General features: G+C 41.7%; 1 long non-coding RNA gene across 3 annotated transcripts; it reads left to right on the top strand.

Annotated features, from left to right (window-relative positions):
* Positions 1-8,131: 8,131 nt before the first annotated feature.
* LOC144290830 (uncharacterized) lies at positions 8,132-24,881 on the top strand. Of its 3 annotated transcripts, none has more exons than XR_013358347.1 (3): positions 8,132-8,207; positions 23,292-23,405; positions 24,182-24,881. It is a non-coding gene; the product is annotated as an uncharacterized LOC144290830 (long non-coding RNA). The 3 variants fall into 3 exon arrangements; XR_013358346.1 differs by having other exon boundaries at positions 8,142-8,401; XR_013358349.1 differs by lacking the exon at positions 8,132-8,207 and adding an exon at positions 19,248-19,660.
* The last annotated feature ends 843 nt before the right edge of the window (positions 24,882-25,724 follow it).

Here is a 25,724-nt window from a genome sequence, read left to right as displayed (position 1 = left end):
ATTAATGTTCCTCTATTTTACTACAATAAAAAAAGTTGGGGGGAAAAAAGTCCAAGTTCCTCGTGTGAGTTGGCAATGCCCTACCTCTCTGACCTTGTCTCTACATATATTGCTATCACTCAACACACCACCTTAGTGGTCAGCTCTCATTTCTTTGAACCCATCATGCTTGGTCCCACCTCTGGACTTCTGCATTTGCGGTCCCCACTGCCTAGAATGCTCTTTTCCCTGCCCCTCTCTCCACCCCCCAGCTCTTTCCAAAACTTGGCTCCTTCATGACAGTCATATATTAGCTTGAAAGTCACCTTCTCAACAAGTCTTCCTCTGACTCACATATATCAGTTGGGATATTTTCAGTAACAAAGAAGACCTAGGAGAAATAGCTAAAACAAAGCTTTGGTAACTCACACACACAATATATATAGCACGAAGGAAGGACTGTTCTGAGGTTGGATAAATCAGTGGTGTTGAGACTCCATCAAAGACCTAGGTCCCTTCCAACTTTCCACTCTGAACCTTCAGCAGGCCAGCAATGTTTCCTTTGGGGTCACAGATTCCATATATCACGAAGACAGGATGGTGTTTAGTGAACAAGATACAATTTCTTTCCATGCAGTTCTTATCAGCAAGAAAAACCTCTATCAGGGTCCCCCCAACAGCCACCTCTCTGACCCCACTGGCCAAGGCCTAGCTTTACTCACACTAATCACCGGCAGGAAGGAAGAAACAACCACAATTGACATTGGAAGGGGTCATACTGCTATGATGACCAGAGGTTAAGCGCCCAGAAAAAAATCAAAGTTGTGCCAGCAAGTACAAGGAGGGAGGCAGGTTGGAGCAGAAATAGCTTCAATTAAAAGACAACCAGCAAAAAAAATAAAAAATAAAAACAAATAAAAGACAATCAGCAGTGACTACAATATCCAATCTCACATGGTCCCAGGCACACATTCTCTAACACAACTGACCTTTTCATCTCGTATAGAACTGAGTTTAACCTCATATTACTCTTGTTCACTTGTTTGTTTATTGCCTGATGCACCCATGCAAATGTAAGCTCCAGGAGGGCAAGAGCCTTGACCATTGATTGCCTCACCAGTCTACTCCTGGCACCAGAACAGTGCCTGACAGGTAGTGTCACACAGAGAATATTTTTGAATTAATGTATGCATGAATGTCCACATACATGTCCATTTGCCTTTGTACCCTTTGTGGTAGTTTGATATTCTATTTCACAAGCAGAAACATCCACCAAGACTAAAGCACTTCAATACCTATAACTTCAGGAGACAGACACTGAACTCATATAAATTGTATTTCCTGTTTTCAACAAACTTTCACAGAACTCAAAACAGAACGCAATACTTTTCTCTTAAATTTTGCACCTTCTCCAGGATTCTCTGATTCCATGATACCACATCCCATCCAGAAGCCCAAGGAAGAATCTAGGTGTCTTACGTATTCCTCATTCTCCCTTACTCACCCTTACATCCAACAGTCAAGTCCTGAGGAACTTGAAAATCCATCCCCTCCTCTCAATTCTCACTGTCACTGTTTTAGTTAGGTCATGTTAAATAAACTCTAATATCCTTGCCAACTTAACTTTCTATGATACTTTGACTCTTATTTCCTTATTTTCCAAGGCTCAGCATTAAATAAACACAACTATCAGAAAAGGATTGAGTTCATTATTATTTTGAATTACCATAATATCAAGAACATACATTTCTGTTTTTTCCATCTTCACTAAGATTACATTTGAGAGGACAGGGAGGAAGAAAAGACAATTTAAGCTATTATTTTAAATGGCCATTTCTTAGCAGTGGAAGAAAAACTAGAACATAACTCAGAGGTTTTAGCTTGATACTCAGCCAATTGTGCAGAGTCCAATCCTGTAAAAAATCCATCAATATATAAAATAAATGAAACAAAGATAGTCCAACATCTTTTATGATTTTGGGATGTTAGCCATGGAGAACTTTTTGCTTTCAAACACATATCATAATTATTGAGCTGATGTTAAAGAAAATTTATGGACAACATGTGATACCTCCTTTGGTCTTCCAATCAGAAAATTCCATCTATCCTCTGAATTCCCAGAACACTTGATATGGTACATTCATTCTCATCCTCTCTAGTATATGTTAAATTATTTCTGACTTTATTATATCGCCTTTACTCACCTGTGAGCTCATTGAAAGCAAAGCCTAAGTGTATTAGGGAGTCTTAACTCATTGGGGTCACATACATGAAATAATCAGTCTCTTTTCCAATCACTGCTTTCAGCCATACTCTGTTGAAACCCTCTCTTCCATCCCTTGATGACACTTGGGTATAATACATAACTTCGTGGTTACTTTTAGTAATTAAAAGTCCTCTCTATTTTAAAACTTCAATTTCATCTTAGATACAAAGTTACTCTCCTCTGTCTTGTGGGCTGGACATGTGGTTTGAGAGAATTTGAAGGTGAGGGTATTCCATCTAATTTTTCACTTCCTTCCTTTTCTCCCTCAAGACAGACTTTTAGCTCTTCCATTATTGAAAATAGGGAAGAAATGGGGGGAACAGGGAAAGAACAAATTATTCCTTACTTAACTAAATTTGTTGAATTATCTCATTATATTTGTTGCTTTCAACCATAGATGCCCATTATATGGTGGGCATCTATGTGCTGACTCTCCTGAGTGCCTCCCTCCAGGGTCCCATGAAGTCTTCCCTTTTGCAAAGCACAGATCTCTTCTGTGGGAAACCTGGATTGCCTCTCGAGTCTCCCACTCAGCTCCCACTGTTGCTGCAGTCTCCCTACTGGTAAATGGCCTGCGTTGATCAATCCCAGCTTATTGTGCAGCATTCTCTCAACCTCCAGGAAAATCACAACTTGGGGCACGCCAAATGATGAGAGCACTGATTACCTGGTTGCCAGCCTCTCTTGAACTTTGCCTACTCATTCCCATTCCTTTTTCTTCTGCTCAAGAGTCAAACCCATAACCCAAGAATAGGGATAACTAAGGACCAAGATTACCATCACCACTTCTTGTGGCTGGCCCCAATCTTACAAGCCTATCACTTGACTTTGAGGGGCGAGGGGTGGAGCAGTCACTTCTCACTTGAACACTCTCCATCAGCAAAACTTATAGGCTCTCTCCCTTCTTCCTCCCCATCCTTTCCTCTGTAATCTGAGTGAGGAACCAAGGAGTGGTTTTGGCAAGATCTGTCTTGCCGACTATGAGGAATGCTAGCAGCTCTCTTTAGGTAAAGAGAACCACTGTATCTTTGCCTTCTATTCTGGACTCTAGGTGGTTCTTCTGTAGCCACAGGAAGAAGTCCTGCTCAACATCCTCTCCCACGTATAATTCTTTTACTGCTGCATAACAGATTGCCATAAACTCTGCAGCTTAAAACAGCATACATCCACCATTTCACGGTTTCCATGTGTCAGGAGTCCAGGCATTTTATCTTGGACCTCCACTTAGATTCTCAGAAGGGTATAATCAAGGCATCAGCTGAGATCCATTTGTATATGGAGGCTTGACTGGTGAAGAATCTCTTTACAAACCTACTCGAGTTGTTACCAAAATTCATTTCCTTGCAAGTGTATGCCTCGGGTTCATGTTTTCTCACTTTCTATCATCCAGAGGCCAGTCTCAGCTTTTGGAGGCCACCCTCAGTTCCTTGCTACACAAACCCTCTGTAGATCCTCCCACAAACTGCAGATTACTTCTTCAAAACTAGCAGAAGTATCTTCCACTCCAGTCTGCTCAAACAGAGTCTTACATAACATAACACAATGATGGGAGAGACTACAACATCACCTTTACCATATTCTGTTGTCTGATGAAGTCACAGGTGCCACCGACGCTCTAGGGGAGGGGATATACAAGGGTATGACTCACTGAGGGCCACCTTAAGGCATATCCACTGCACACAGATTTCCCTCCTTCCTTCAGTATGTAGACAGCCTGATATGTGCAAATCACACCATGATGAGTGAGACGAAAATGATTAAGGCAAACTTCTGTCCTCAAGAAGGTCATATACAAGTGGAAGACAGTTCCATGAATGGCTAAATTGTAGCTTGTAATAAGTGCCTGCATATAGTTATGTATAAAGCACCTGCTGGAGCCAGGAGCCCTACTTTTACAGCATGAAGAAGGGAAAAGTTCATGGAGGAGGTACTGTTTGCATAGGCTTTTGAAAGAGGAGGGGGAGGAGGTGGAGGAGGACCCACAACATTTAGCACAGTACTTTACCTGTATTGGGCATTCATCAAATATGTGTTGAATAAAAAGCTAACAAATGTGAACAAAGAACTAATTTTCCAAATGAACAGAGTAAAGACTTAGGGAAACACCTGACATCACAGCAATTCCAACATAAAAATTTGTGTGAGGTTGATGTCGAAGGTCCAACTGGCCACATACTGCACGGGCCTTAAGAACTTGAAAGCCTTCAAAAGTCATTCTCCTCATTCTGTGCCTGTGAAGCAGCCTAGGTGGCCAGAGGGTACAGAGCAGAGGGCCATGGACAGGTGAGTGGAAGGGTAGGGCTCAAGGCAAGGGGCCAGCAGAACACTCATCAGAGAAGGGAAGAGGACAGAGCTATCCAGGACTGCACCTAGACAGGTGGTTAGAGACCAGTGAAATGTAGATAGTCATTCACTTTCAAAAGTTGTGTTTTCAGACAACCTGTATGTTCATATAGCACATGCCGACACCCAAGATACTTGATTCATCCAAAAAAGACTTTCCTCCATAAGCTGACAAATGAACACTTTGAACTATTTAATAGTAGTATTTGCCAAACTCCTTTCTGACAATGTCACCACCTTGGGCTATACAGTAGTGTTTAATGCATAAATATGAATACAATATTGCAAAGATCTTTAAACAGGTTCTGGGGAGCCCACAAAGGAGCTTCTGAGATCCTGTGTACCTCTCCCATTTTCAGTTGGGATTGTTCCATTTCTGTATGCTTTATAGACTGAGATCCTGGGAAGACTTTATTTGAAGAGAATAAAGTTTAATAATGAGAGAATAAAGTTTAAATAAATGTTTGTTTGCTTGTTTTTTCCCAAAACCACTGTTTTGTTATACTTTGTCCTGTTTTTTTTTTTAATAAAAATGGGCAATTGGAAAAATGTCTTGAGCCAAGTGATAGAAAACATAAGCCTCATAAACACATTACAATCAAAATTAAGATGGAAATCTTTAAGCATATCCAAAGCAGCAGAGCTTCATTTCAATTCAATGTTTAATGAACGTAGCATTGGCCAACCAGACATGTGATTAATTGTGAAGGGAAAGAAGTGAAAGATTAACGTACAAAATATCATTAATAATGTATTGTTGAAGATTGTGACTAAAACTGAAGATATAATTAGGGATTTTATGGTATTTCAAGCTCTCTGGAATGAGGCTCTCACTATGACATGAGTGTCTGTATCTTTCGCACATTTGAGGTTAGCACATACATGTTTTTAACAATGTGTATGTGTGTACAAACCAGAAGACTATCTGCAAAACCCAAAGTGTTTTCATTAAATAAACTCAGGAGTTAATGGCTGCCTCCAAGCAATCCATCTTGAATATATTATTCTCAGCATCTACAACATACAACATATTCTTTCCTTTGGTTTTAGGTTTACTTTCAATATCCATCTCATAAGTTTAAGTTTCAATCCAAATCTGCTTTCTTTTATTCTTAATTCTGGCCTTTGCTTTCACTAAGAATTCTAATCATTTTAACAAACCAAGAAAAAAGCTTGAAAAAATTATGGCAAATATTTCTAACATTCGTCTTTCTTTCCTTTCCTTCCTGCTTCATTTCAAATTATTCAAAGTTTAGAGAACTTCTGATCACCACTATAAGAAGCCAGTAACAATGCAGGTTCTTGTTATAAGGAAATAAATCTAATGGACATCCACTCTGCCTTGGCAGTGACAAAAACAAATATTGAGACAAATGGAATCACAGTACAAAGGAATGATTTCCCCCTTCAAATATTACATGAAGGAAAAATTTAAGAAACCTTAATGGGCAAATATTTTGATGGGCAGCATCTTAAAACCTACTTTTCCAGATTTCCACTGTCTTCCTAGTTACTGTCTTGCATTTCTTTGTTTTTTGAGTCCTTTCAACAAATAGCCTGTCTCTCTGCAAATACTCAATACAAGAAACAAATATAAAATACCTATTATGGGCATTACACCATCCTAGGTGCTATGGAAGATCCAGAGTTGAGCCTACCTGAGAGTTTATATTGTAGCAGGGGAGCTAATTCATGGAATCTAAAAAAATATAAAAATACACAAATGCTTAACAGAGAAAAAGATGAGGTTTTTTGGAGAAGGTAGCATTTGAGCTGGTTTTGAAATATTGGTAAGATTTAGACTTGCAAAGATGAAGGCATCCCTAGAAAGGGAACTCATGAATAAACATGCCAAAATGATAAAGCACAAAATAGTTCAGAAAATGAAACCCAGAACTTGGGCTTTGCAAACTAAAAGACTCAGTTTCAAATCCTAGCTGATTAAGCCAGTTCAAACATCTTCTTGGAAGGCACAAAGGACCCTTTTCTCTGGGATGTGGAAACTTGATGTTGAGATGTAGACATTACTTGGGTACATTGAGGTACATTATCTCCCACGCTGCCCCATTCTTTCCTTCCTATCTTGTGCTATGTTTATACTTTGTTACTCAGACACATAAAGCCACCTGCCCAAAGGCATCCATGTTTCAGAGCCTGGGTTAAAATTTAAATCTCTATCATTTCAAAGCCTCTGCTCAGCTAAGATCAAGCTGCCCACATCCCCTTGCCTCCCCCACTAGAATCTGTCTCCTCTAGTTTTAACCATCCTGGGAGCCCAGCATACACGCATCCCACCCACACCTTGCTAGGCAACCAGCAGCACTGGGGAAAAAAAAGAGAAGCACAAGCTTGATTCCACCAATTGACCTTTGTTCTTATTACTTCTTGGCACCATTTTCAGCTACAAACAAATAAGTAGCCGCCACATGCATTGCCTGAGTCTAAACTTGTCACATGCGTCAATTTATAATAACATGGAAAATGCCAACTGAACAGATCATTCAACATCCTGGTCCCAGTAAAATAAGAAAAGGAAAAAAAAATTAAATATCATGATAACCCATAACCCACTTTACTATGATACATCAAGATATAGTCAATGTCCAATTGGGAAATATCTTCCCAGGCATGATGGGGAAGAGAACGTGAACACTCCCTTGCCAGGGAGTAAGCAGCTACTCCATAGTGAGAGAAGTAACCTTCTAAGAATATGTGTGAAGCCACAAAGGCAACCTTTCCTAGGCATCATTAACATGGCATCTTAGCTCGGGCTGCTGTAACAAATTACCAGACTGTCTGGCTTAAACAACAAACATTTATTTCTCACAGCTGTTGAGATGGAGAAGTCCAAGATCAGGCTGTTGGCAGATCCAGTGTCTGATGACAGGCCACTCCCTGGTTTGCAGATGGCCAATTTCTCAAGTAGCCTCACACAGCAGAGACAGTGAGACCATGAAGACGCCACTCTCATGATCTAGTACCTTCCAAAGACCTCACCTCTTAATACTTCTCATTGAGAGTTAGGATTTGAACATGTGAATTTGGAGGGGACGCACACATTTAGTCTATAACACGTGGTCTTTACAATCACTCTATAAAGAAGGCTATTTTTATCTTGCTTACTTGTGAGGACTCTCAGCTCAAAGATGTTAAGTAATGTGTCTAAAGTGGTATCACAAATTAGTCACCAAACAAGAAGCAGAAATTCAAACTTGGCTCTGTTGGCTCTAACTCCTAACCTCTTGTCCCTGTATGGACATATGTCCCAGTGCCAAGTCCTTCAGAATGCATCCCACAGTTTCTCCCCATCTGACTTCTCCTTTCCAAACTCTGCTCTTGTTCTACCCTAAACTCTCTAACTCACCAAGATTTGAGTGCTCACAACGTGCTAAGTACCATTCCAAATGACTTACAAGCACAGTGCTACTTAAATTTCACAACAGCCTGATCTGAAGTGGGTAGAGGCAGTCCTTATAATGGCCATTCTGACTGGTTATAAGTTGCATCCATCCTGACTGGTCAGTGCCATGCCAACCAGTGGCTAAATGCTTATAACACTCCTGGAATACACACTATAATTATGCCCACCTATGAGATAGGAAAAGTGAAGCTGAGAGAGGTAAGTTGACACAGCCAAGGTCACATGGTTGGGAAGGGGTATCAGTAAGATTCAAATCCAGGACATTTTGGTGGCAAAGCCTATACCCACACCTCGCTCCACACTTCTCTGAGGCCTCTGCCTATTCCAAAGGGGCGTGGATTCAATAGCTCATCTACCTGTCATTTACCAACCCTGTGACCTCAGATGAACAGGTAAGCTTATATTTCCTTAATCTACAAAATGGGGCTACAACATCACACTCAAATATTTGTCATGAGGTCTACATCTAAACAACTATGGTCGTGAGCATGGCTGGCTTGTGGCAGTCACCGAATTATTATTAATATTGTTGTTCTTATTACTTGTTAATGTTATTTTTAAGAAGACCCCTTCAAAATGAATTAAAGATTCTTTACAACATATTTACATCACTGTTCCTCTAAATTTCTCATCCTGGGCCCCCATCAACAATCACATAAATAGGAAATGTGTTTCCATTCTCCATGCTCCTGATCATGCTAGTCTCTGTCTGCCTTTCCCATTTCTCCATCTATTTAAAAAATTTCTGATAAATGTCCAGCTCAGCATCAATGCCACCTTTCAAAAGAAGCCTTCTCTAATTCCTCCACCAGAATTAATCATCTTAAATCACCAGTGCACATTGCTTTTACCTCTAATGAACAATTTCTTCTGTCTTTTTTTTTCTCATTTACTGTTCATTCATTCATCTCCCTAAGGGTCAGAACCTCTTTCATTCAATGTCTGCATCTCCCATAGTATCTAATTAAATATGTAGAGAGCGGAAAGGAAGAGAAGTGGTGAGCAGAGATGGTCCAGAGATGAGCCCCATGGAGGATAAGATGGGACAGACACTGGGTGGAGCCCAGGGAGGATCTCTGGTTGCCCAGAGTAATTGTGTCACCAATATCTTGGGTGTCATACATCAGAAAAAACCTTCTGGGCTCTAGTCGGACCCTTATTAGGTAGGTGATTTTAATCAAGTCAGTTTATCTCTCTGGGCCTCTGTATCCTTGTTTGTAAAATGGACTAAGTCTCAAGGGGCTCTTCCAGCACTGAATTCCATGCATCCGTGCCTCACCTCCAGATACCCTGCCATTACCCCTAAGCTTGTGATGATCACACTGTGGGGCCACTGCCTGACTCCTCGTGCAACTCTGAGCTCCTGCAAGAGATGTACCATGCAATGGATCTTGTTAGCTACTGTTTCCCTTGCACTCAGTGCTGGACCCAGCATTATTTTGCTGAATGAATGAATGAATGAATGACCTAAAAGACTGAAGATTTCCAACAACCCCAGAGCAGAATTGTGTAGCAATGACTTTATGGCTTCTGGTGACAGAGTTGGGTGTGAACAGGCTGCCCCATGTGTCCCAGTTTGCTGGAACAGTCCAGTGTTTGCCTATTGTCCCAGTGAAATGATTATAGCATCCCCTTTCTCCTTACAAGAGTCCCCATTGGATGGTAAATGCAATGGTCACCCAGGAATGAGGGAACCCAGTGCTCTCTGTACTGACCATGCACCAGATGCCTTAATCAATCATTCTCCATGTATGTTCTTTGTTATTCTATCTCAGAATGCTTAATATGGATGTAATTAAAAAAATTGAGGCTTAGTAAGTCAATATAAATGGCTAAAAACTTCAACACCGCTAATAAATAGAAGCTGGATTTACATCCTAGACTGTCTGGATCCAAAGTCTTGCACTTTCTACACCACCATATGGTTGAATCATGGGGAAGAGCAGAAAATGGGAAAGGTCATGGTTCTCTAGACTCAGGATGAGGTTTCTCCCACTCTTGCCTCTTTTGTTACATTCCCTCTATTCTTTTCTTTAATATTTTTATTTATTTATTCATGAGAGACACCAAGAGGGAGGCAGAGACCTAGGCAGAGGGAGAAGCTGGCTTCCTGCGGAGAGCCTGATGCGGGACTCAATCCCAGGACCCCAGGATCACACCCTGAGCCAAAGGCAGACGCTCAACTCTTGAGCCACCCAGGCACCCCATTCCCTCTATTCTTAATTTTTTTTGCTGGATCCTGTCCACTCCCAAATCCCAGGATGGGTGCAGGTTTCAATTTTGGTGGAGTGGGCACATCTCTTACCTTTCCATCACTCTTTTCCTGCTGCCTCCTGAGACTAAAGCTGTAAAAGATAACTGTGCTCTGTAACTCAGAGAGAAGAAACCACAAAGTTTTTGAGCACAGCACATGGCAAGAGTCGATCTTCACAGTGCAAGGGAGGAGGTGTGTAAAGCAAGCAGACTCAGAGGCAGTATAGCACTGGGGCTTCTCCCCAGACACCGTTGCAATAGAGAAGGAATGTGGGCTTTGTGAGTTTGCCTGTCTGGGTTTGAGTCCTGATCAGCCACTTCTGCCTTTTTTTTTTTTTTTTCTACTTCTGCCTTTTTGATGTTGGGCTAAATAGGTAGTCCCTTGCAGCCTTGATTTCTTCATCTGTAACGACCCATTGCTGGTGGTTGTCAGGAGAAGACCTCTTCTTACCAGCCACTGGTAGAGAGGGACCATATAGTTAGAGCTCAGAGTCTTAGGGTATTCCCTTTCTATAGATTCCCCAGGCAAATAAGTCCTCTGTGCTCTCCCTAGCCTCCAATGCATCCCCTGGCTGGAACCCAAGGAATCTTGAATCTCTCTCCCTCCAATGTCTCTACCACCTCTCCCAGCCATCCTCTCACTCAGAGTTCATGGCAACGGCCTTCTGCTTTGCCCTTCTCCCTTTCCCTCCACCAATTTATTCTCCACTCTGATTCCAGATGGATTTCTTTTAAAGTGCAAATCTATTCATATCACTTGCCTACTTAAAATTCTCCAGTCGTTTCCTCTTGCCCTCAGAAGCAGTTCAAACTCCTTGGAGAGAATTACACAGCCGGGGTGCCCTCACCCCATCATTTCCTGCTCTCTAGCCAGAGTGAATGTCTCTTGGTTCCATTAAGGGGCCACACTCGCTCTTGCCTCGGGGTTCTCATGATGCTTTTCTCTGTTCCTGGAATGTTCTTCTCTCCCCTGCCCATCCTCCACCCCACTCACTCACTCACTCACTCCTCATCTGATTAACTCTTTCAGACCATTTAAATCTTAGCCTGAAACTCATTTGGAAGATGAACCTTTCCTCACCTGACATGCCAACCAAGGTCACCCAGTTACAGGTGTCAAAGCAACCTCGTAAAATTCAGGCCACTTGGAAGAACTCATTCAGGGGCTCTTTTCACCTCCACACTGGACCCCCATGGGAGAGGGAATCGCATCTGACTGGCATCCTGCTGCATCCCTGCACAACGGGGAATCAGAAGCAAGGTAGAAATCCCATTTATTCATCTACTCACTCACTCATTCATCAGTTCTTTCCATTGTGGTAGAGTGGGCATTTCTCTCCTCTTTCTATCACCTTCTCTCTGCTACTATCTGTAAGAAAGGACTGTGCTTTGTAATGCAGAGAGAATAAAGGCTCACAGATTCTTTAAGAGTATCAGCCAGCAGGAATACGCTTTCTCACAGTACAAGAGGTTAAATGCCCTTGAGGCCCTCAAGCCAGACCTTGGTGAGGACCTCTTTTTCTTTCCCCTTCTCTAATGGCAGCATATGAAACCCTTGCTCTGCCCCATGCCCTTTCCCAGCAGTGGGACCATGTGAAGCAGGGAATGACACAAATATAAGGCAAGATACTGGGAGAAAGCAGAAGCTTTAAGAAAGGAGCATTGGATGAAGATGGCCAAAGGCTCATGTAAAGAAAGAGGGGGAAAGGAAGAAGTTCTGGGTAGGTCCTAAGAGATCCCAGCTAAATCCTCCAGCTAGAAGTGGACTAGAGAAGCCACCAGAACCTCTACCACCTTGTGGATTCTGGATGGTTTGGTACCTATGTATTGTTTAGGCCTGCAATGAAAGACTGATTAAATGTTTGCTAAAATTCCCTATATATGCTTGTAAATGGCTGATCAGGTTGTATGTAGTCTTCCTTTGGCAAACAGTAATGGTTATCCATGAGAATCCACATATCCCTTCTTCCATAGGAATGGAATTAAAGATGGGGAAATGTAGGTTATGCTTACATTTCCCAGGCTCCCTTACAGCTTAGTTACACATGCTAAGTGTACAACTATTGTATATGAATGGCTTGTGGAACTTCTGCAACACTGTCAAGCCACTGGCCCTGAAGAGCTTCTATTTCCTTTCCTATGATCAGTATCACAGAGCGATCACACAATGAGGACAAAGCCTTAAGAAATGCACAGCAATAACATGAAAAAAGGAACCTGGGTCCATGAATGGCTCCATGAAGCAGAGCAGCCCACCAGCCTCAGTTGCTCACCTCAGGGATGTTTCATTAGAGTACAATAAACTAATCTTCCTTAAATCATAGTATTTAGGGTATCTTTGTTACAGCAGGTTAGCCATTATCCTAATTAACAGAGTTTGGGTTTGTTGGTTTGGCTTTTTTTCCCCATGTTAATATGTACAGTTGGGTTTTCAATGATTGGATATATGAAACAACAAGGAACTTCCTTTGTGTGTTTTCTCTTAATACCATATAGCAATTCTAATACCCTCTTTGGACTCATTTAACCAGGCAAAGCCACGTATGTTGAATATTACACACATTGAATTTAAATGAGTTTTGAGACTTGTATGAAAATATATGCAATCATTCTATCTATATATATATTTGTTATAGCACAGTTGATACGCAAATGGCATTCAAGGTGTAGCCCAAAATCTTCCTCCTCCAAGAAGTCTTCCCTGAACTCTCCCTATAGCATTAAGCAGTCTGTCTGTCTTTGCTCAGCCCTCCCATGCCATCAGTCTCCATAACTGTCACCCACTCGCCTGGAGTGGCATCTGTATACAACTTCTCTTCTCTGCCAGTTTGTAAACTGTTACATCTTTACTTTGTCTCTTTACTTATTGACTTATTGAGGACTTATTATGTGCCAGGGACTGTGCTAGGTGCTAAGGTCAAAACAATAGATGACACACGTGCCTATCCTCAGAGTCTGGTGGAGAGAGAGAAAGATATGGGTAAGAAATGACAATATAGAGGAAAGTGCTACCACAGTGACATGAACATAGTTTGAAGACAGAGAAGACAAGGAACAACTAACCACGGGGAAGATTTGGAAGTCTTCATGGAAAAGAGGATTATTTGAATAGTTTGTAGTATCTCATCCAAACATCTACCACATTTTTTTTTGTATATCAACCAGTAATAATCACAAAATAACACCAACACATTACTTTTATATATATTATTCCATTTGATTTTAGTATATGTGCTGCCGAAGCGAGCACTTATTATTCCATTTGATCCACACAACGAGCTCAGGAAGATGGGTGTTAACATTGTTCTATTTTTATAGATGGGAAAAATTGAGCTTTCTAAAGTTTGGCCCTCTCAGGTCACTAAGTGAGTAAATGGATCCAAGTGAAAGTCTTTGAATTCAAAAGCATATGAATTTTCCACTCTTAGCTTAGCTTCTTGGGGATTGGCCATTCATGCCAATGGTTTATCTGGCTTTGATTTGTCATCTCTCTGAAATGCTGCCTTCTACCTCTACCCCTAACCTCCATACAGTACAGTTTCAGAAGAGAGATGCCTTATATCCCCCCAATGACTGACCTAAGTTCCCACAACATCAGAGCACTAGAGCCTACTTATCTGAGAGAGAGAATCAGACAATGTATTTTAAAAACTAATGACTCCACCATTAAACTGTTAGGGATTTAAATTTCCTGCTATAATTCTCCCAAAGTGTATCCTATTAGAACAATGAAGATATGACTAGAAGTAGTGTTAAATAGGCAAGAACCAAAAATACATATGAATCAAAAATGGATGGATCCAAAGGAAGCCAAATACATTCCAAGGGCAGCATATTTACCTACTTTCAAAAAGCAAATAAAAGTCAGCTACAATTTAGAACAAATAAGCAATGGTATAATCCTTAACCTTGTTAACAGGGCGAGGGTAGGGGGAGGCAAGCTCAAGCTAAGATGACATAGGATATTTCACTAGTTTAAAAAAAATGGATGAAGTATGTTACAAATTTGAGATTAACCATTTAATTACAAATGCATTCAAAAATAAAATTTTGTGCATAAAAATAAATATTTCTCAGAGTTTACCAAGATGTTAAGAGAAGATATAGTTAGGTATAGTTAGGTCATTTTTCTCTATTCCCTGAAGCTTCAATGTGCACACACCAAGAGGGAGAGGTTGGGGGAGATCAAGAAAGAGAAGGAGGTATTTAAGTATCCTAAGCAACATTAAGGAGGAAAAGATAGAACAAAAAACATACAAGCTATTTATTTATTTATTTATTTTAAATTTTTATTTATTTGTGATAGTCACAGAGAGAGAGAGAGAATGAGGCAGAGACACAGGCAGAGGGAGAAGCAGGCTCCATGCACCGGGAGCCCGATGTGGGATTCGATCCCGGGTCTCCAGGATCGCACCCTGGGCCAAAGGCAGGCGCCAAACTGCTGCGCCACCCAGGGATCCCATACAAGCTATTTAAAGACCAGAGAATATCATTGGAAAACAAGTCCTTAATCTTTGTGCTGAGATTAAGGCTGTCTGGTGAATCTTATGGAGCCCTTCTCAGAATAATGTTCTTTAATATATATAAAAAAATGCATAAACTTATAAAAGAAGCACCTTATATTGAAATATAGTTAACAAAATATTTAAAAACATAAATTTGAGATTAAGTAACATATGTGCTTCTTTATTGATGCCTGAAATAAATGGTGGGCCTAATAAGAACTAATAGTAAGTAAGTATAATGAATAATAAGTATAAATGATATTTCAGGATATCTGCCACAATTACAACAGAATATCAAAGTATTTCTAAAGACAATGTCACAAGTGTTGCTTGATAGTAATCTGGTATGTTATTCCCACTCATCACTGAAAGACATCCTAAAAATCAGTTAGCAATAAATGAAAATAATGGTGCAGTCCTTTTCCATCCATGCTCATGAACTAAGATTAGAACCTTTGTTTCAGAAACACTATAGAAAGACCATATTTCAGGATAATGCCATTTTATCTAGAGAGGAGAACTAACATAGTTAAGTGCCTACTATGTAGCATAGTCTACAACATAAAACATCATGTTCACTATAAACCACTTTTCCCTTTACCTTCGCCAGAGGACATTGAGAGTGATGATAGGATAAGGTTGGGAAAAGAGGCTCCTCTGTTAAATTGGGGCAATATTTAATAACATTAAATAACAGCCCAAACAGTCATCCTCTGTCAAGGTTAAATTCTACTAAGTAACTCACTTCTAAATTGCTGTGGTCCACCACCATGAGAGCCCAAAAGTTGTGAACAAGAATTCCAAGCTTATGATCTTTCTTCTAACTCTAAATGTTTATGTTTTAAAAGGCAGATACATGGAACAGATGCCTAGCACACAAACAGAGGGTGGAGACAAGGGCAGCTGCTCCCTCCAAACCCACAGTGGGAAGGGCAACAAGGCTGCTGTATAGAACGGGGAGGGAGGGAGGAAGGTGGTGCCCTTAGATCTGAGAAGTGGGTGAGGAACATCTGACCTCTCACTGTTATATTCTCCAGGAGATGCTCTAGGTAGAAAAGAAAGATCCCAAATTCAGCAGATGTTACTGAGCATTGACCTTCTGCCCAGCAACGATCCACCAGAAAGTACAGGATCTCATCTCTATCCCCAGGGATATCCCCTGCACTGCAGAAAGTCATACATACAACCAGCTTTTACAATGGACTTGGGCTGAGGCTCTGTGGCTAGATTCTGGTTTCTGTTATTTGGGCCTCTTCCTTAGGTCATATTAAGATATTTAAATAAGAGACCATCTTGTGAAATGTCTTCAGTCTAAAAGCAAATGTTTAAATTGTGAGATCAGAGTAAACCAAAGGCCCAAGAAACTAAATCAAATATGCAAATTCAATTTAAATATAGCAGAGAAAGCAACTGGTTCTGGAGGGTCATGTGGACAAATGGAGTCCAGTTGTCTATCTAATTGCTTTACTTATTTACTTATTTACTTATTTACTTATTTACAGGGCCATCTTGATGTATGACAGGCCTTACTGAAGAATCTGTGTATCTGTAGGTGAACTTAGCACAGGAAATGGCATATAGTAGGGAGCTCAACAAATATTTGCTGAATCCAAATTGATTTTCCTAAGAGCCAGACTCCTCTCCTTCTTCCCCAGCTGTAATATATCTTGCGGGTTTTTTAAGCTCCCTGTGCAGGCAGGCTTAGCCTGAGGCTACAGAGAGAACAAGGTCAAGGTTAATTAGGAACAGCCAAAATTCCCATAATGACAGGATTCAGGACTTCTAAGGACAAGTCCTCAGAGTTCATGTACTCCAAAGTTCCTATTCCAATAAAGAGGGAACAGGAGCCTCCCAGGACACCCAAGGAGTTGTCCACTGGCTTGGAGTGGGGGTGGAGGATTTAATCAGTGAAGACATCCAGGGTTTTTTTTTGGATATTTGAGTTTCATTTTAAAGTGTGGCATATTTACCTGAATTTTCACATAAGAGCAAATTGGGAAACAACCCTGCAACTGCAGTTTCTTTGAATACAAGGTGAGTTCTTTCTCTTAGCTCCGCAAGCCCTTCTCCCACTGGTTTGGCAGCAAAAGAGCACACAGACAGTGACAGTAATAATCACTTGGGCAATTGGCAGTAAGTTTCCCCCTAAAATGGCTGGGACACCAGCTGCAGAGACTAGAGATGCAGATCCTATCCAGCCAAGATTCCTAGTGGATCAATAGCATTGTTAGTAGGAATCCCCTGAAGGAAGCTGCCCACTGCAATACTGGAATTTCATGTCTCACATGATCCCATGCACTTCTAAAGAAGTTAGATCCAGAGGGCAAAAGGCCAGGGAAAAAGAGGGGCCAGCCCCGTCTGGGCAGGAAGGAGAGTGAGACCAAGGAGCAATCTCTGTCTGTGGGAGTGACTAGCAGCAGCCAGGCCGTGCACAGACTCTCAGGGATTAACCTACAGAGAAGTCAGACCCTGCCACCAACAGGACCTCTGCAGACATTAGCTCTGACCCTACAATAACAATAGCTCCCACATACAGCAGTCACCCCTTATGTGAAGAGGATGCATTCCAGGATCCCTAGGGATGCCTGAAATTATGGATAGTATCAAACCCTATGTATAAACTATGATTTTTCCTTCACATACTGATTTATGTTAATGTTTAATTTATAATAAGGAACAATAAGAGATTAACAATGACTAATAATAAAATAGAATAATTATAACAACATATTGTAATAAAATTTATATGAATGCAGTCTCTTTCAAAATACCATATTGCATCTAACCCTTTTTGTCTTCTCATGATGATGTGAGATGACAAAATGCCCACATGATGAGATGAAGTGAAGTGAATGACGTAGGCATGTGATGTGGCATTAGGCAAGTTCCCAGGCCATGCTCCAGGCCCAGTAAGTGGGAATCTGGGCAGGGGTGCAGCAGTCTGTGTTGTAACCCGTGTGGGTTAGACGCTGCCCTAGTTGGTGGAGATGCCCCTTAGGCTACTGCTACTGTGGCCCCAGAGAGTGCTGAAGGGACCCAAAAGTGGCACTCGTAGTCCTTGTTACAGGAGGATGTGAGAAGCATGAAGAGGCCAGAGGAGCAAGTCATGGTGACACAGAAAGCGAGGACACAGGAAGCACAAGAAAACTCATAGCCTCCTGGGTGCCTACACTAGTTGGAATGAAGTGCTGCTAGCTGAGAGAGAAAACACAGGAGGTAGGGGAGGAGGAAAAGCAGGCTTGTGTGAGGGACCTCCCCATTCCTTCATCTCCCTCCTGCCCCCACTGCCCCAGCTCCCCAGGCCTTTTTGCAGTGTCATCCTTGGACAGTTCTACATGACCATGGGGAGCATAGAGACAGGACCAAGTGTCCGGGTCTCTAGTCATCCCAGGAAGGCTGCACTTAGAGGACCCTCAGGAGATAAGTGGGTCCTAGAGACAAACATTTGGGAATCACCAGGAGTGCAGTGATTACAAGACCAAGCTCTGGAGCCACCTACTTGGACTCACGATTTCCGTGTGCTGCGTTTACTAGCCATGTGACCACGGCCCAACTTCTCAGCTTCCATTGCCTCACCTGTAAAATGGGGATGGCAAGAACAGAATGCATGTTTTAGGATTGCTCTGAGGACAAAAGGAGTGAGAAAATGCAAAGCTTTTAGAACAGTTCCTGCATGGTAGTATTAGCATCAATTATTAGCTGCTATTAACATTTTTATTATCCCTGAACGTGGAGAAATTTGAAAGGATCAATCCGGTCCTCTGAGATGGAAGGACTAATGGGCTCCTTTTCTCTTTCTACTTTAGCAGCGTTAACTCCAGTCCTGCCCTCTGGGGCCCTATGCTGCCCTCCTTCTTCCAGCCTACACCTCTTCCTTCCCCGGCCCCCATCACCCACCCCATGGTTGTCCTCTCAGGTGGAATCAGTTGCAACCACATTGGATGTCAGGACATTTTTGGTGGGTGGCTGGGCTTGAAGACCAATCTCGCGGAGGAGAAAAAGATCTTGAATCCACATACGTGTTGATCACTTACTGGGCACAAGAGCCTGGGAGGCAGAGTCCCTGGGCTCTAGGAGCCCCCTGGCTGGGGTGAAAGGCCGTGGTGTACAGACACCATATCAGCACCAAGTGATGAGAGCCAGGAGCAGGGTACAGGGAGCCCCAAGAGACTCAAAGGAGAAAGCGTTATCTCTGACTAGAACCCTCCCCCTCAACCCACTTAACAATTTGTGTTCTCACTCTGGAATTATCAAAGCATAAGAAATCTGCTATTGGAAAAGGAAATGCCGAGATAGCACAGTCTCCTTTTTCTGAAACGTCCCATCTTTTCTAATCTCAGTTTCCTAAGCGGGGCCCGCTGGCAGGAGGACAAAAAGCACAATCCCAACACTGACAGGCAGTTCTCCTAGAGCATGACGGGAAACAGAAAATAGCCCACAAACAAAGCAACATGGGGCAGAACCAGAGCCGATGCCTCTGGCGGCTTGGACTGATTGCACTCCTGGTTTCAACCGTGATCAGTTGGATAGATGGATGGACGAAAATAGAATCCCAGAATGGGTTTTGGGAGCTAAATAGAAAGAAGAAGGCCCAGAGGCACAGACAGAAGTCCCCCAGAGATACAGAGGTTGTGGGGGAGAGGAGGAGAAACAGTGAGAGGAAGAGAAAAAAGACCCCAAATGGGAAAACTGCCAAGGAGGAAGGGCCTAGGAGAGTGACGAATGATGGAGAGAGCTCATAACCTCCTTTTCAGCTGGTCTGAGGGAGCAGAGAAATTGGATCACGAAAACTGGTAGGAGAAGCTAGGAGAAGGGCCGGGAGAAGACAGTGTGTCTGATGACCCAGCCTGAGGCTTGGAATTAGATGATGATTCTTCCCAACACAGCGCCGAGGTGAGTGACCCTCTGATTAGGAAAGACTGTGTTCTATCATCCCTGCAGGGCAAAGGCTCTATATTTTTTCTTTTTTCCAACCCAGAAAAAAAAGGATCCTCTCCCCGCACAGGTCCCATTCGCAGAGACCTGTCTGGGCAGACCAGAGTCTTCAGTAGCATCTCATACCTGCACAGCCCCTTTGCGGAGGAGGAATATTGAAACACCTTATTGGTGAAACAAATACCAAAGCCCAAAAGAACTGCCAGCCAGAAAAATGGAGGGAAATCGCTTCCTTCTACACCCAACCTACATGCAAAGTCTTTTCCAAATTGGGAGTTCTTTTGACATTGGGTTTTTTTGGTCTTTTTGTTTGTTTGTTTCTGTTTAGAGTTTAATGTATAAGTTGGTTGTTTCATTTTAGGGGAAACATATGCTCCTATTTTAATATAGAGTAGCTAGTGATTATGTCCTCAGACCATCAGAAGGGACTCCCTTCCTCATTCTATTCATCTTAAAGGATAAAGTTTATTTTTTTTATTTAAAAAGTAACAAATACACACTGTAGGAAAAAAAAGAAAAGAAAAAAGGAACTAACCCAAATCCCACAACTCACAGAAAATTACTTATATCTTATTATAATTCTTCCCGGTTCTTTTGTCCCTATATATGTACTCTTCCATTTTTAAATGTCTTTTCTGAAAAATTACTCATAGTACAGCTACTTGGAATTCTTTTTAAAAGGATGTAGTGGATCTTTGCTATTCTTGGCTGCCCAACATCTGTGTTGCCTTCCTCTGATAATTGTGTCCATATCATCTTTTGGGTATTACTTTTCCATTGACTATACCTGGTGGGAATGTCACTTGGAGTGTCCTGCAATCCCCTAACCATGGGGAGGGAATCTGACCCAAGTTAGGCCAATTAGATGCTGTCTTGTTGAAATTTGAACTTTGAATAAAGTGACCCCTGAAATGCAAATGGTTGAAATGCAGTATCCCAGTGCAATTTCCAAATACCACTGTTTTGTTATTCTTGCCACTTCTACACCCCAACTCCCTCCAGAAATGCTTTCATTCCTGATCCTGCTTCTCCAAACCTCTAGTCAATTCCATACATCCCCTCATGTCCTTGAAGTAAATTTTCTTTTTGCTTCAGGCAAGAAGAGTTCATTTCTATTGTCTGTAACCAAAGAGTCCTCTATGAAAATGGGCCCAAAAGGAGCATAGGGACCAAGATACCACAAGAAAAAAATCTGCCAACTGTTTTGCTATCACTTAACAAGCATTGTCATCCTCCCAGATTACCACATTGCTGTTACCCGAGTTCCTTTGATTTAGTAGTCACAGAGCCAATCACTTCTGCCAGGATGCTGATGTAGTAGACTGGTTGCCCTAAAGACCTTGATTTTTCACACCTACATGTAAACATGCTCCTGGCAATGTGACATTTTAGCACTTTGTCTAAGGAGGTAGACTTTGCTTCCCTATGCTTGAATCTAGGCTGGCCTTGAGACTTACTTTGGCCAATGAAATGCTGCAGAAATGAAGATGAGCCCATTCTGGGCCCCAAGGCCTTGGGTGCTTCTACTCACTCTCTTAAATTCCAGCCTGCTTTACAAGAATAAGGCTGGATTTGTCTGCTCGACTGGAAAGCTACATGAACCAGACAAGACATATCCTGATGCCATGCTAAACCAAACAATGCCTAACTAAGCTTCCTGTGACTACAGACCCAAGAAGTGAGTCCAACCAAGATCAGCTAAGCCCCTCCCAGAGCCATAGAAATGCAGGTGGCCTGTAGACTTGTGAGCAAAATAAAATGCAAGATAACTGTGTTTAAAAAAAGAGAAAGAAAAGAAAATAGTGAGAGTTGTTATATTATCTGAACAAAATAATAAGGGAATATGTCATGAAAAATATCATTTAGTTACTTGTGGGACAAAATACCATCAGTTGAAACTCTCCCAGAAATGCCATAAAAAAAAAAAAAAAAAAGGATTGTCCTTTAACTAACATCTCAATTGATTTAACAACGTTGATAAGAACACAAGTCCAAAGAGCCTGATTTAAATCCTCATTCTGGGGATACCTGGGTGGCTCAGTTGGTTAAACATCTGACTCTTGGTTTTGGCTCAGGTCATGATCTCAGGGTCTTGAGATCAAGCCCCATGTTAGGCTTTCATTCAGCACGGAGTCTGCTTCAGATTCTCTCCCTCTCCCTCTCCCCTCTGCCTCTGCCCTTCCCCTGCTCTCTCTCTCTCTCTTCCTAAAGTAAATAAATATATACAAATCTTTGTAAAAAATGAAGTAAAATAAATCTTCATTCTGTCACATACTAACCATGTGACACTGAGCAAGTGTGTTTTTTCTACTATAAAGAGATGAAAGTAATAGGACCAACCTTGAAGGTTAGATGACATGTAAAGGGTTTAAACAGAAATCAGTCAGTATAACGTTAGCCATTATAAATATTATTCTTCTGTGGCAGTTTGCTGTTCAGAGTCAGGAAGCTTGAAAAAAAATCACAGTTCTTTTATTTCTTTTACTCACTTTGATTATCTTTGCATTCTAGTGGGAATAGTAGATTTCACTTAATGTATTACTGATATACTTGGGCTTGATTCTACATATTATTTCTTTTCTATTTTTTTGAGTTCTGGCTACTTTTCTGGATATATTAAATACTCAATTTCCTTCTTTATTAAATATATTTTACATATACAATTTATAACATATTCTTTAAGTATATATAATTTGCATACATAATTTATAATATATATCTTATGCATATAATTTATACTATACCTAGCACCATTCTTTCAGCGGTTACTCTAAAGACTACCACACACATCCTTAACTAATTAAAGTCTAGTTAAATGAACATTTCACCATTGGACAATACCAGGACATAGACCCCCCCTTTTTTTTTAAAGATTATATTTATTTATTCATGAGAGATACAGAGAGAGAGAGAGAGAGAGAGAGAGAGGCAGAGACACAGGCAGAGGGAGAAGCAGAGGGAGAAGCAGGCTCCATGCAGGAACCTCGATGTGGGACTTGATCCCAGGACTCCAGGATCATGCCCTGGGCTGAAGGCAGGTGTTAAACCACTGAGCCACCCAGGGATTCCCAACGTAGACCCCTTGACTTTGGTTTCTGTCCCTTGCCCTTCCTCCCCACCTTACATTCAGTTGCTGGTGTATATTTGAGACTCTTGGTAGTATTATCCTCCTCCAGGGAAGATTCATGTTGGCTTCTGTCAGGAACCTAGGCTAAAAATCCAACCAGAGATTTCAGAGATTCAGCTGGCCTTCAGTCTTTATGAAGGATGGTTTTTTCCAGTTCTTCTCCACTCCTAGTAAGGGTTTCTTACTGGGACTTCCCAACCTCAGCATTATTGACATTTTAGACCAGATCATTCTTTGTTGTGGGAGCTGACCATGCAGTCTACTCACTAGAAGCTAGTAGTATTCTCACAGTTGTGACAACCAGCAATGTTTCCAGACATCTGGTGTCCCCTGAAGAAGAAAAGTTACCCCCATTGAGAACCATTTCCTAGAACGTAGCCCTTTAGGATCTCCACCAAAAGCCCCCAGTCCCTGAGACTGCCAAAGCCCACTCACTTCTCTGCCGCTTTGTTGTTCCTTCAGGATGAGGGAGAAAGCTGTTCTCAACAGGGAGCTCACCTCTCCTGGCCCTCCTATCACAGAGCTTGGACCCACAGGTTCTCCCTCCCTATGAACTTCTCCAGGACCTTCTTATAGGTATTTGTTTGCTTTTCTAGTTCTCAGTCCAAACATCAATCTGAAATGACCTAGTTCATCATTGTAGAACTGAAGAATTACAATTGCTTGGAAGCAAAATCTTAAATAACTTCAGTTGAATATAGGTACATAGAACTGAATGTTTTCTGCAAAGTTCTTTAATACAGGATACAAAGAGGGAACACAATACAAATGATAATAGACCTGTTCTTACAGGAGTTTGAGGCTGGATAATTCTTTGCTGCAGAGCACAGTTCTGTGCATTATGGGATGGTCAGCAGCACCCCTGGCCTCTGGTACAAATAATAGAAGTATCTGTCCTTAGAAGAGTTTAGTTTCTGTTTGGAATAACAGTACATGCACATTTCAGAAGCTAACATAAAAAGACCGCAGTTCAGCTACAGAGTACATTCACATCTTCTACCCCCAAAAAGCATGTAGAAGAAAACTGGGGGAGGATATGTTTATTACAAATTCAATTCAATTCCCTACATTTTACCAGCCATATGACCTTAGCCAAGTAGAAGTTCAGGGCCTTCTACAAAATGAGGCTGTGGGATTAGATGATCCATCACTGCAGTCACGTCCAGCCCTGACAGAGGAGAAGTCTATTAGATATCAGGTTTGCGACCATTCAGAACATCAAAAACAGCCAAAGGGATGTAGCGTGTTTATGATAAATCAGTCATATCTGATCGATCTATTCCTATTTCAAATGTGGTTCCTAATTGAGAAAGTATAGAAAACTCATCAGACCTGGACTTTCTGGTTTCCAGATACATCGGAAAAGATATATCAAAATGTCCTTCTGGAGAAGTGTGGCCTGGTGAAGACACAGAGTGGATAGTTTGTAACTAGGAGACCCAAGGATTCCAATTGGCACATGGCTGTAGGTCTCCAAAGGTGGCTTCTGATACTGCAACCCCAAGAAACAGCAGCCTCTTCAGGTCTGTCGCTGCTCTGTATCAATGATTTGGATGACAATCAAGAAAGCATTTCATCAAGCGTATGGATGTTTGAAAGATGGAATTCACAGACAAGGTAAAGTCAAAATCAGGTTCTTCTTACTCCTTCAATGGCCACCTTCCTCCTACAGATGAAGCAGCCCTGCAGATTTCTTCTTCCTTCCTTCCTGTCTGCTTCTGAGTCAGTTCACCCCAATGCCTGTGTCATTATTGCCCATACCACCTGAACCCTCTGACTTACAGAATTCCAGTCTGCATTTACTCCTCAGAGTGCCCCTAACACAAGACAATTGTGTGGAGCAGATTTTTACTGACATTTTGGGGAGTAGCAGAAGATATTTGGAGCATAGAGCAGAAAACAACTTCAAATTAGAAGTCAGATACCAAACCCTAGAAATATACAGTTTGTGGCTCCTCCCTGTGTGTCAGCAGCCGGCAGCATCTCTTGGTTTCCTCCACTGGCCCTACTTGAGGTTCCTGGGCCCCTGACAACTTCTTGTCTTGTCTGCAATTTGATACTAAAAAATCTGTCGTGTTTTACCACATAAGTGTATTCCAGTGTCTACTGATCTCATCCTTACCCATCCAATGGCAACTCCTAGGGTGGGTGGGAGATGGTAGGAGGGGGCTTGCTTTCTTCAACTGAAAGGCCTACCAAAGCATTTTCCTTTCTACCCAAGAGATAAATTTTGCCTTTAACATATGGTAGAATTTAAAAGTTCTCTGACACCAGGATTCTATGATCCTGGGGTTTTGCTTGATTTTTCTTCAAATGGCTAAATGCTTAGGGAACAATGCGCACTCACCACCCCCATAGTCAAGGACGGGAGGGTTAAGGTTCATAGGTTGTGTGGATCAAAGTTTCCTAGAATATAATGACGACTGTCACGCATTTGCAAATCTCCTTTCTTTGTGCATTTGTACAAACCCGAATGTGTGCTCATCCCCATTCAATAAACAGAAGCTTAAAATCCAGTAGAAGCATGAAGCAGTGACAGAGGATGAAAGAGAGTAAAAATGATTTGGAGGAAAAAAAAAATACAAGCACTGATCTACAGCCCAAGGAAATGAAGTGTCCACGCCAGAAAAAAGAGTGGACTAAATGAGATTCAGGATCTGAGTCCCAAAATACCACCCTCTCTTTTCCCTCCCTGTTTGGTGCTGGTGGGGAGCAGCGCGCTGCCAGCAGATATTTGCATGCTCTAAGTGTTCCGCTGGGGAAGTGGGAGATATCAAGACAGATGGCTCTAGTAAGTGTGGGCGAGTCTGACGTCAAGTTTATGAGCCAAATGGCGTTTTCCGAGTTCCCCTCTCCAAATCCCATCCATAACCGACCCACTAACTCAAGCCATGC

Source organism: Canis aureus, chromosome 2 (assembly GCF_053574225.1).
Source record: "Canis aureus isolate CA01 chromosome 2, VMU_Caureus_v.1.0, whole genome shotgun sequence".
Classification (NCBI taxonomy): Eukaryota; Metazoa; Chordata; class Mammalia; order Carnivora; family Canidae; genus Canis; species Canis aureus.
This window is presented reverse-complemented; position numbering and strand designations above follow the sequence as displayed.